This window comes from Anopheles aquasalis, chromosome 3 (assembly GCF_943734665.1).
Source record: "Anopheles aquasalis chromosome 3, idAnoAquaMG_Q_19, whole genome shotgun sequence".
In the NCBI taxonomy this organism is placed as follows: domain Eukaryota; kingdom Metazoa; phylum Arthropoda; class Insecta; order Diptera; family Culicidae; genus Anopheles; species Anopheles aquasalis.
Window position 1 is genome coordinate 42,589,064 of NC_064878.1, and position 12,500 is coordinate 42,601,563.

The following is a 12,500-nucleotide window of genomic DNA, read 5'->3' on the forward strand; positions in this document are numbered from 1 at the left end:
TTTCATATTTTTTGCTCTCGCTCGGAGCCCTCCTTCTCTGGCTAGAACGACTCGTGGTCTCATGAGGGAAAGCCTCGAGGAAGTTGTATTTGAATCCGAAGGGCCCCGAAACATTCCTGAGTTCGAGCTTCACCACACAACGATTCGCGAGCCTCAGGCCACAGATCCTCCTCCCCAGGGCTGGTGACTCTTAAAAGCTTTTCTCATAAAAATGAAAAATGTAAAATCCCTCGGTGGCTGGGACACCAACTGACTGGCTGGCTGGCTGGCTGCCTGATACGCTAACCTACTTCCAATTGATGTAGGTCATAAGTAAGAGTAACGAGCTCCCGCTAGCGGTCGTTTTGCACACCGGTCGTTTGAAGTTCTGCCCGCCTTTTTTGCAATGCAGAAAAAGGGGCACCTAGCATAAAAAGGTAACGAATTCACTGATAAATCACGGAACAATCTCTAAATAGGATTTACTAGCGCTCCGCTGTCGAGGCTTTTTGCGCGGAGTTTGCGTCTCAAATACGCGTTTAGGGAAAGGCAGCAGGCTGTTAGTCAACAAAGCATGCCTGTGCCTAGTGAGAGAGTGAGCTCGAGTCAAGGTGAACAACCGATGGTTGCCTCGATGCACGTTTTCCGATGCGCTTGGAGTTTTCTCACCCAACCCCTGGAAAAAAATGTGAACCTTCGTAACCTCACTTCAATGGTCCCTGGAGGAAAAATGGGAAGGTTGTGTTCGAGGTATGTTCATAAAATATGAATTCAATTTATTTATATCGATTTATTCCCGTTCACCGGACTTGGGAAGTTGTGTGTTGGGTTGCGTTACCCTTTCAGTGCTTTCAAGATTGCGTCACCAACACCGAAGGTACGCACCGCTTCTCTCTTTACGTCCCCAGTGGAGGGACAGAAATGTTTTTTATGTGACCGGAGGGCAACGCTGCTGAGGGCAAAGTCTAGCCAGCAGAAAGTCCGTTGTTGGAGAGGACGAGCTGTGTTCGTAAACGATTTACCTTTGGGGAACGCACCCCCCAGCTGCCCTTCGGTGTTGGAATGGAGACTGGAGAGGTCCCAGCTCTAGGTGATAGACGGACCGGTCTCCGTGGGAACGGTGTTGGGTCCTAGGGGCAATCAATAATATCGAACACGTTATTGACTTTCGAGAGAGAGAGAGAGAGAGAGAGAGAGAGAGAGAGAGAGAGAGAGAGAGAGAGAGAGAGAGAGAGAGAGATTCGGTCGCCGGTACGGTCGTGTTGTGTGCGTATGATCGAAGGAGTCATTTGTTGGATGGATTTCAAATCAAATCGAGGAGTTTGAAGTGCGTTTGTTACAACACAGTAACCGATGCTTCAATTTGTTGTTGTTAAATCTGAAGAAAAAAGAACTTTTCGTTCTCCAGCTACAGAACCTTCGAATGTTTTACGAATCCAAACAGAATAAATTTAAAAAGGGAAAAAAATCTTTTCCCATATCATAGCGCTATCCAGTTACCGGAAAATCACTCCATTTCTGGGTGGAAAAAATACTATCGGCTTTAAATCCAGCACCAGCACGATTCCTCCCACTGTTTGCGGCTATATAGAACTGTTTGGCTAACTTTTTGCCACCACAGTCCTAGCTGAGCACCGAATCCCGATTGCCAACCGAACTCCAACATCCACTCGAAAAACCATGCACCATCGCCATCATGGGGCCGTGCAACCGAATCCAACCCCAAAAACGGGGTTGGAAGCATCGCTTATAACTTCTTTTTACAGCCACGCGCCCATGGTAAAACACATTCCACCGGAAAATGGCGCCACAGAACGAAAGCAAAGCAGGACCCTCACGCAAAACCAGGGGCCAAACCGAACCGAAACTTTTGGTGTCCTTGGTGCGGGCGCGGGCGCACATCAAGAAGATAAATCTTGTCCGTTTCGCACAGAAAAACACAATCCTCTCCGGGATTCCGGGACAACACTGCCTGCTGGAGACTGCCTGCTGAACCTGCTGCTGAAATTCGTTCCAAACAAACCGGCAGCACCCGGAAAAGCGATGGCGAAATTATTTGACCTCCGCGAAAAGAAAAGAAAAAAAACCCCGGCAACGGTGGCAGTGGCCAAAAAAGGGCCCATCCACAAATCGGATTTAGTTTTTTTTGTCGCCACCGACGACGACACTGACGAGGAGCGAAGAATTCGATTCGCGTCGAGACGAGACACGAGGCTCCAATTCCGGACACCAAGTGAGGTCATTTTGATGGCAGGCAGTCGGCCCCGGGAATCCGCTTATGCTATTGCCCGATTGACCTAGGAATTCGAGTGTTTTCGCCACTGGGATTCCGGCCTGGGAAACGGCGGGTCAAACCTCATCATCATCGGTGCTGAACCTGAAAACCAACTTCCGCACCAAAACAAAGAAAAAAAAAGGGTTCCAACGCAAGGGCCATCACAGTGTGCCACGACTGAAACGGTTCTGCGGAACGGAACGTTCTATCAACCAGCAAGCCATAGCCTACTGCTACCGGGGGTCTGTCTGGTTTCGCGTGGGGTTCAAATTTGTTTGCGGTTCCTGGGGATCTAGTCTGTGGCCGGTGCGTCGGTCCGATCGTTCCGGTCCGGTCCGACCGGCTAACGATATCGTAAATATTGATTTGCCGTATTATTGGTGAGGCCTCCAGGGAGGGATTGAATTTGGCGTCCGCGAGCATGCACCTCGTTTTTGGATGCCGCTGTTGTCAAGGTGTCCAGATCATATCGCTGATAGCAGCTAAATGGTTGGTGGGAGAATTGTGTTTTCGGTTTCCGGGGGCTGTCCAGCAGTAATTGCCGCCTCCCCCGTGTTCTTGTGATTTGATTTCTTTCCTTCCTTTTATTGGCCAAGTGCCAGTGTGCCAAGAGGGGTGGCCATTCCGTTCGGTTTGGATCATTTAGCACCGCTTGTTATGTTCCAGCGCGATTTGATTTGTCTGCTCCAAGGGATTCGTTTTCGTTGGAATGTTTTTTTTTTATATGAACCAATGAGAGAATTAAATGGATTCTCCCTAAATAAAGGTGGAAGGAGGACACACAGGAATTCATTACCCAGAGACCGATTTCGACGCTCTCCCCAACCAGGAACATTGGATTAGGTCGTGATAGATGTAGTCCCTCCAGTTCCAGCGTGGCCTCCTCCTCCACCAGCGAGCAAATGAATTTCCTGCGAGCATAAAAACATAAAACGTGCTGCAATAGCGGGCCCCCAAGTGCCGGTAGAACGAACGTAGAGCGGAGCCCTTCTGGTCTCTTGTACTAAATCGTAAAATTATCTCAAGCGTAACATCGCACGAGAATGGCCCCGGAATGGCGCTCGCGAGTCCGCGGGCTCAGTCCCGTAAATTGGCACACCAAAAACCTCGAACCCGGGAGCCAGCCAGCGAGCGGTCGTTGGTTCGGTTCTAGTCGGCCACCAACTGGTGTGGATGATAAATATGTTGCATTTGCTTGTACCTCTAGGACTCTAACAGGAACGAGACGCCATCGTGGCCGTCTATGCACCTCGCTCCTATGCTCTTGAGGACCTCCGCCTCCCCCCGTCGTCGCCATTCACGGCTCTCGCTAGTTGGCGCGAAAATCGCCAAAGAAGCCCAAAATTTATGGTTTCAATTTAAAATGCAATAATGATAACGGGGCTGGCTGGCTGGCTGGTTGGTTGGTTGGCCAGGCCGTGGCTCAGGCCCATTGCAAGTGCGACCGCGGACGATCTCCCGTGGGGGGCTTCGCAGCATGAAAACGCATAAAACCCACAACCGCTCGGTGGTGGTTCTCACCGTCACCGTCACCATCGTTCCGGTCGGTTTTTCGTGCGCTCCCCTCGCCGGGGTTTTTGTTCTTCTAGCCATTCGCCGAGCGTTACATGCTAAAGTGTGCGAGATCCGAGAGGGGGTGGCCACCGTGTTTTATGTGTGATGGTCGGTGAGGGTGAGCGGAAAAGAGGGGATTTCGGATGGCAACGCGCGGAACGTTGGTACGATTGTAGAATTGCTCACTTGAGCATAATCGCTGCCAACTGAAGCATATAATAACACCATCGTGATGCTGAACGCCAGGGTTGCCCATGGTGCTGGCCTCCCGGTGGCCGTGCTGCTGCTACTTGAGATCGCGCCCGCTCCCCAACCATAATCGCTTGGCATTCGCTGCGCGTTATCGTATTTTCAATTCCAATGCTGCTAGGCGTTTTTCCCCGTGTGGCCCTGTTTCTAAACTCACAGAACAGACCACTGCGCTCCCTTTTTAGCCCTCCAGTGTGAGTGAGTGGTGGGCGCGTGGCCCTTCATCCCTTAGAACCTTTTTACGGACTAATTATTAGTCCGTGAATAATTCTATGCATATTCAATAGCTTGTAATGAGTAACTAAAACCGACTCGAACCGCTATCGTCTAGTAGCATGAGCTCGTTTCGATGGTTTTCACTTTACAATTGAATCATTGATGGAACCACTCGCTCTGGCACGCTGCTTAAAGTAATTGAAAAAAACAGTCCAGAGCCTCGATTGTGAGAAGTATCTAAATGCGGAGAGTGCGGAAAGTGGATTGTTTGTTCGCAGGGTTAGCAATTGTTTAAAGCAGAGTCTCACAGGAATACCATCGGAAGGATTGCATTTTAAGCTTTCATCCTGGTTTTTTTTTTATCAAAGTTCTACTCAAATAGAGGCCCTTCTGCTTCTCCTCTCCTGCTTTCATTGTTTACCAGAAGCATCCTTCTCTTCCTCTTCTTCGTCATCCGATGCCCGATCTGGTTGCACCTCTCGTCGTCGTCGTCATCGTCGTTGTTCTCGCTGAATGCTTCTGGGGGTTCAGGTAGCATGAGCACGCTCCCCTCCCAGCCCGAATCTCAAATTCGCTTCGATAAGGAAGAAAGTTTGCTTCGTGCGTCGCTTCGGAAAATCCGGTTCGCAAACAGTTTACTTATCTGCTTGGTCTCATCACCAAACACCACCACCACGACCTCCACCAGCATCAGCAGCACCAGAGCACGCCGGTGAGTCGGTTGGCTTATCATCAAAGATGCAGTTTTGTTGCAACTTCAAGCCGGCCAGCAGCAAACACACCACCACCACCGGCACGCCACGACCACCACCGCCATCATCATCATCATTTGCGGTGGATCATCTTTCGAACGTCGACACACAGAGTAGAGCATCAGAAGCCTGCTTGCCAGCTGGCTGGGAAAACTTATCTCCTTTGTTCTTATCTCCTATCTCGTTTGTGGGCTGTTTGTACTTTTCATTTTCGAACAGTTCGGGTCCTGGTGGTTCCTGATGGGTCCACCACCGGGTCCACTGATCTCTAGGAGTCTCTGCCATCCCGTATTTGAAATGTTGCTATGGAAGGATAACAAAAAAGTGGAGTGTTTGTGCAGAAAGAGATAGAGAGTTATTCCAGTGGAAAATGGATCACTGGCAGAGGACAGAGTCTTGCGAATCACAAGACGTGCGGTTTGTCCCCAAAGGAAAAGAGGTTGGCCAAGCACTCGACTTGAACGCGTAATTGGACGTAACGTTCGGTGGGATGAATTTGTCCTGCGAGACAAAGTTCTTGACGAAAGTGTCTGGATGAACGGCGGTGATCATTGCTTTGCTAATCCTCAAGAGATTATTCGAATTGAAGATGGGCCTGTTACAAAGGGACTCTTTTTGGATTTCGTTCTTCTGGCTATTCGAGGGTAATTTAAATATGTTTTAGTTCTTTTGGCGGTATTGGAGCAATGAAGTTATTCCGTTTTTTAAATCAGCACAATAGAATATTATTTTAATACGCATATAATTTCGTTAAATTGGGTATCTCATCAAGTCTTGCATCATGTAAATAGTTAATGGATCGGTTTAAGAATATGTTTTACTGTATATAAAAGAGACACTTTGTTTCTTATGGAAAAATGTTACAAGTTAGTATTTCTTTTGTGGATTTGTTTCGTAAACGTTAATTTGTTTCAAACGAGAATAACTCCTTTAACGATTTATGATTTGGTACAGAGTGAATTACTTTGTGGGTAAATGAATGGCAATTTTAGGCGAAAAACTCTTATAAATCGTTTGATTGGCTATCAAAAATTGGTTACTAAAAATGGGCTCAGCGAGCTCAAGTTGAAATACAATGATATCATTTATTCGATTTCTTTTTGTCGCTCAAATCATTTCATTTCGCGAGCGTAGTTGAAACCACTGACCTCGTATACGTTACGATAATTCAATTCTTTAAAAGAAGCATAAATGAAAGATATAAAGGTTCAAAATAAATCCAATTTTATAATTTGAAAGTGACTTTGTTTTATGATTTACCATTAAACATTCTATTGGTTGCTCCATTGGCTGAATGACTCAAAATCCAATTGAAATGTTTTTCATTCGATTTGGAGCTTGCATTCCTCGTTCCCTAACGTTCTAACCATCACGTCTCGCTCGCACTAAACGTGCAAGTTCAATATTATTGGATGGAACCTTTATCTCGCCATCGATGCTTGGTTCCTACATGTCCCGGAACTACGCCATTGCCGCAATGTGCAGCAACTCCCGCTCGCCAGCAATCACCAGAGCAATACCATCACCAGAATCCAGACAAATCAATCTAAAATCAACTCACGTCCCTAGCCACGATCGCGGTTAGCAAACGGCCCCCGGCACAGTCATATTTATGCATTTGACTAATTAGTGGTCCCGGGTACACCGGTGCCAGGAGGCATCGCACCGCAAATGGTACGTTAATAACGTGCGTGCATTTTGATCGATTCACGTCCGCACGCACGCCGTACGCGATGTGCCGTGTTTTTTTTTTGCAAATTATACATTTAGCAAATCCGGCCAAATCCCAAATCACCCCCCCGGGCGATTGTGCATTCCATGCTCCCACAAAGTTGTGGAACTTCTGGTTTCATAATTTATCGCTCCAAATGAATCCGCATTTTCGATGCGTTTGATATTTTATCTTGATTCCGTGGCATTTTATTGTTTTTTTTTTGTCGATTGTCCCTGGCTGCAGCAATTCCGTGGTGTTGCAGTGGTGAACCCGTGAGTATTACGGCATAATCCGGTGCCGGGCATGTGCTTCGGTAAACGGTTTCGATTTGAAAATCGCTTCAGCTAGATACTGGCAGATCGCAGTCACATTAATCACCCGGCGCTGTTTTCAAGCGCAATGGCGGCTCGTGATCGGGTTCGGAATCTAAAAGGGGAAAGAAAAACAAACGAAGACCTGCCATTACACCTTTTTCCCCGTTGGGGAGCGACTCGATTGGCCATTGCAGTTGCAGTTAATTTCCCGGCAGGCCCTCTCGGCGGCATCCCTCTCGGGCGCTGTGGTGCTGCAGCGCTAGCTGGCCAGAAGTAATTGATGCTCGCTGATTGCCTGAAATTCATCTCAATCCCTCAGCGGCGCTCCGTGATTGGTCTTAATTACAAACAATTTTTCCGGTAAACATTACACTTCCTTCTCCTCGAGCGTTCGGAGTTGGTGAAAAAAGCTACAGCAGAACAGACACTCACTTCTCTGGCAAGGGAATCGGGCTGGCACCGGCTGGAGAGAGAGAGAACTGGTTTAAAATTTATTGCACCTTATAATCCACCTCAGTCCCCCCAGGGGCCTAGTAGATTCCGGCATCGAACCGAACCGATTCCGTTGGTGGAAAAGTGTAATAAAACGAAAGTCCATTAAACTAATTGCTTGCCCTTCGCCTCCGATCAGGTCCTGTCCGGGATGCAGGTCAGGTCTGCTCAGGTGGATGGTCAACCCGCGGACCCTGGACCCGGGAGAGAAGCTTCTTTTCCTTTTCCATTCCATTCGATTCGATTGATCCGCATCGGTTGGGCCAGCGTTCGAGTTCGATCTTGATGGTGTTGCTAATCTTGGTCCATCTTAAATCTTTTCCCCTTTTCCTTGACGCGTGCACCATGGCCGAGCCGCACCAGCATCCCATTCTAAACCTTCCGTGACCTCGTTTCGAAACGGATCGAACCCGATCTCTCGAGCCCTGGTCCGGTGGATGGTGTAATTTGCCCCGGTAATGCTGCTCCTGTTCCTGTTGGTTGGTTGGTTTGGAAAGGAAAATGTTGTTTTGTGGAAAATAAAAGTCCGCTTAGTAATGCTTTTAGGAGGCAGCAGCAGCGTCGCAATCTCCACAACGCCATGATGATGACGAAAAAAGGGAGAAGGGGTTGGCGTAAGCGTAAGCGTGGCGTTGGCGTTGGAGGAAATGAATTGCATTTTCGGTACCAACCTCAAAGGCGCGCATGCCGACAACGTGTATCGTCCCGGACCCGGGCAGTGGGAGGTTTGTGATGATTCCACGTTTTGTTTGTTGTTGTGGGCAACAAATCTTTGCCGCGCGCGCTTCTTGGTGTCGTGTGTTCCCTTACAAGAACAGCAACAACCACGCAGCGGCCGCAATTGCATGTGGTGTCTACGTCGTGGTCGTGGCAAAAAAGATCATTTCTGTGGGCTCGCTCACGGCACCATCTGTTGTCAGAATGGAGTTGTAATGGAGGGGGTTTTCACCCCTTTTTTTCTTGCTCCCAAACGATGAAGATGGGTCACGTTGTTAGCATGCACTTGATGACCTACTTCACGCCTTCACCATCGCTCTTCTTGGACGCCATCGTTGTGCACCGTTTCGTGTTCCTATAGTCTCCCTCCGTTTTGCTCTTGTTTCGATCAACCAGCCCACTGTACGCCCCCACCACGAGGCTTCGTGAGGCCCACGAGAAGAGTGCAAATGGCAATGGCCATAAATTGAACTTTCTACTCGCCAAACATCAATGAATCATGCGCGCAACCGTTTCCACGGTCGTTGCAGCAGCAGCAGCAGCAGCAGCAGCAGAAGTTGATTCAATCACCGCGAAATCGAAGCTAGCGTTGTGCAAGTGCCTTAGGCGTGAATGCTGTTTGGTGCATTAGAAATTTTGTTATTTCTGTCGATCATTACGATGTATCGCTGTAGCGGACAATTTTCCGGCGGGAGGGCACCAGAAATCGAAAGTTGAGGTAAATGCAGCACATCGATAGAAGGAGGCATCTCGCCAGCAATTTCACTTAAACATTAGCAGCATCTATCACAAGGAACTGGCACTTTAGCTCGTGTTTCACGTACACCAAGCGGTAGATGTCTCTTTCTGTGTCTCCCTGTGGACAGAGTGGGACTTGCCAGACACACCAGAGTAGTGAATGAGTTTTGTAAAGTGTTATGATTTATGGTCCCGGGATGGATTGCTCCGTGGGAAGAAGCATAAGTACTCCGGGTCGGGAGGGGCTCGGTACTCCGTGCGCCCCACTTTTGTCTACCAACAAACTGACGACGAAGATGCTGATGATGATTTATGTGCAGCGTGTCTTGTGTGACAGTTTAGAGAGCTCGCAAGCAGCAGCAGCAGCAGGATGCTGATGCGAACGTATTACGACATGTGCAAACTGAAGCTCTGTTGTGGTCCGGTCTGGTCTGGTCTGTACCGGATTTGCACCAGCCCCGGACTCAACGGTAAATGGAGCTCAAGTTCTGCCGGTTCGTTCTGGTGTCGTATCTGAGTCTGAGTTGCTTTGTCTTCTGAGGATGAATGCTGGGTAATTCCTGGAGGGTGGAGTGGGTGGTCAGGGTGCTCTTGGGGAGCCGTTCTTTACCCGGAGGGACTAGTTCATCGATTAACACCGTTTTGCTAATTTATTGGCGAGATTGAGATTGGTAATCGCTGGTGGTGCTGCTGCAGCCCCTCGATGTCAGCCGGAAGGCGTGGGAAAACTCGTCCAACCAGCAAGGTGCCGGAGGGATGGTTTTGCGAATTGCGAATTGAATGAATGGTGCTTCGATGGTGGATGGAAATGAGTGAATTTAAGTTGCCGTTTTGTCGTCTTGGTTTGATTGCGTAAGGAGAATCGTTAAAGCTTATTGCTTTATCGATATATGATTTGCATTAAGTGAGCTGGACTGGAAGAATTATGTAAAGTGGGAGCAGTGGGTTCAAGCGGATCTGATTGTTGCAAGGTCCACCTGCAGTAAACCTGCAGCCTAGTGGATCATTGGAATTTAAAAATGTTCTAAAACTATAGGGCACTTGTTAATTCTAGAACTGTATTGGACATTGATACATTTTATAAGGACAATCGGACTTTTTTTAATGATTTGTGTAGGTAAATTAAGGGTACATTTTAAGGATTTATTAAAAAGAGGAGGATAGCTTAAAGATTTTTTTTAAATGGCGCGGATTTCAATATCAAAGAGGAAATAAATGTGATTTTGGTTGCAAAACATAATGAATAATTGTGTCTTCATATAATAATGTCACTTGCAATGACTTGACTTAAGATTAGGACACAACAATACGAAACTCATTTTTGTTTTAATTTATGTAGTACAAAAAATGACAAGAGTGCCGTGCCCTTTTCATTTGCGATACCTTTTAATTAATTTAAAGCATTATTACCTAAATATACCTTTTAATTAAATACCTGTCATGTTTAATGTTGCTTTGAGCCGCAGAAAGTGCCAACATAGCACACACTTTACTGCAAACAATACTGAGAAAGGCAAATCATTTAATCAGAAGTGGCCTTCACTCCCACACGCCTGTCCTACTGCCCTAAATCTGCTGCTGATCCCTTGTAAATCTTTAAACAATTCGCTGTCACGCTATGCTAACTATCATCCTAACAATCGTGTACCATTAATCGCGCTAACCGGAAGCCCGCTCCTGCTTTCGAACGCCACTCACGTAAACTATTCTGTCATCGTGAGGCCCTTCCAGCCTAGAGTCCTTGTTGCGTGCCTTTCACCGTACACTGAATCCGCTTCTGTTTTTTTTGTTTTGGGGACAACATTTCCCACCCAGGTTTTTCCGCGTATTGCATTTGGCAACGGGCTTGGATTTCGGATCCGTCGTAAGCCTCACACACGCAAAGAAATCCGTCGTGACGCAAGTCGCGTTAACATTCTTGCTTTCCTTCTTTTTCTGCACTCTCGTTCTCGACCTCTCCAGCAAACATTGGCTGAGGTTTAACTAGGTGGCTGTTTAGAGGTGAAACACAAACCCAAAGTCTCATGATTTATGAATGAACCTTGTTCTCGTGTTTCGGTGGCGACAGTAGCGTGCAAGCGACGGACGACGACGACGACGGTTGCTTTGCTTGCTGGGACCAAATCACGGACAAATGGAGAAAGGCTTTCGCCGCACGCTAGATTTTGCACTCTAGATTTGAAAGTTGTTCCAAGCGGCACTGCGGCATGTCACGAACAGGAATTAAAGTACTCCTTTCAGTGCGAGGTAGAGTGGATACTTCTCGGCGTTCAGTTAAGGAGTTCTGCTGGTCTTCGAAAGGTGTTATGGAATGTTAAATTGTAGCCAAAGAAAGATAATGTTTTTTTGCCCGAAAATGATAAACTATGTGCGATTAATTATCATTAGCACGCTTCTTATCCTTTCTCTCAAGCGTTATCAACCATAAAAATGACCAGTAACCACTCTGAAAATGGTTTAAATGCCGTTTTTGCAAAGCCGAAAAGAGAACAATGATTTCCCAGAATCTAAAATTCGGGCGCCCATGAAACGATGCGGTGGCATTTCTCCCATCTTTTCGCTGCAATTTCATCCAGAATATTTCCACCCCCGGGGGAGTGTATTCTCCATCGACCACTGGCTGCTTCTTCTGCTTTTCATTCTTATCTTATCTTGCTCCTGCTAGGCCTGCTCCGGCCGTGCCCGTTTTTTAAAGGCGCCGGTCTCTCGGAGATTGATAAATTTTTCACTCTCATCATTTTCATCACCAACGAAGCGTACTGATTTCGCCGAACAATCTTGACCGCGCTCGTGGCCACCACCACCCGCCCGGCGAGACCCGGAATTCCCGTTTCCGGCAGGAGTTTCTTGGAGTTTTGTGCCTTGTTGTGGAGCGTCTTATTTTCCGTTTTGCTTCCCTTTTTTTGTTGGGGTGGCTAGTGGAGAACCCGGGGGGCCGGAAAGATGGTAGCAAAAATTCCATTCTTCCGTTTTGTGATGATTATTATTAATTTTCTCGTGCTTCGAGGGGCCCGCGAGCGCAAAGGAATTCCGCATGCCCCCCCACCGGCGCATTACGCATTATTCGATGTGGCGGATGGTGCTGCCGATGATGATGATGATGATGATGATGATGAGAATGATGCGAATGAGGAGTGGTCGGTGGCCGATAAGAAGATGATCCACAACCGTCGCTTCATGCACGCGCCCATGCTCTGCACTCCTCGTTTTAGTGCGCTAACAGGAAGAACAAGAAGAAAGAGAAGAAGGAGTTTGTTGGGTGGTTGATGATTGAATTAAATCACCCCTCCAAATCACTCCCATCCTTCCATTTCCTATGCGCTCTCGCCCTCTAAAGAGCCCAGGGGGGGGGGGGGGGGGTTGTTTAAAGCAGACAGGAAAAATGGGGCGCCGATTGTCGATGAAGTGTAAATTGCTCAACCGGTAGAGCGGATCATTTATCTTGAGCTAAAGTTGAGTTCGATGCTGCTTAATACTCCATCCAGACATCGCTTCCAGCG

General features: G+C 47.6%; 1 protein-coding gene across 1 annotated transcript in view; it reads left to right on the top strand.

Annotated features, from left to right (window-relative positions):
* LOC126576674 (uncharacterized) overlaps positions 1-12,500 on the top strand; it is a 122,063-nt gene that overhangs the window by 103,283 nt on the left and 6,280 nt on the right. The gene's annotated exons all lie outside the window — the stretch shown is intronic.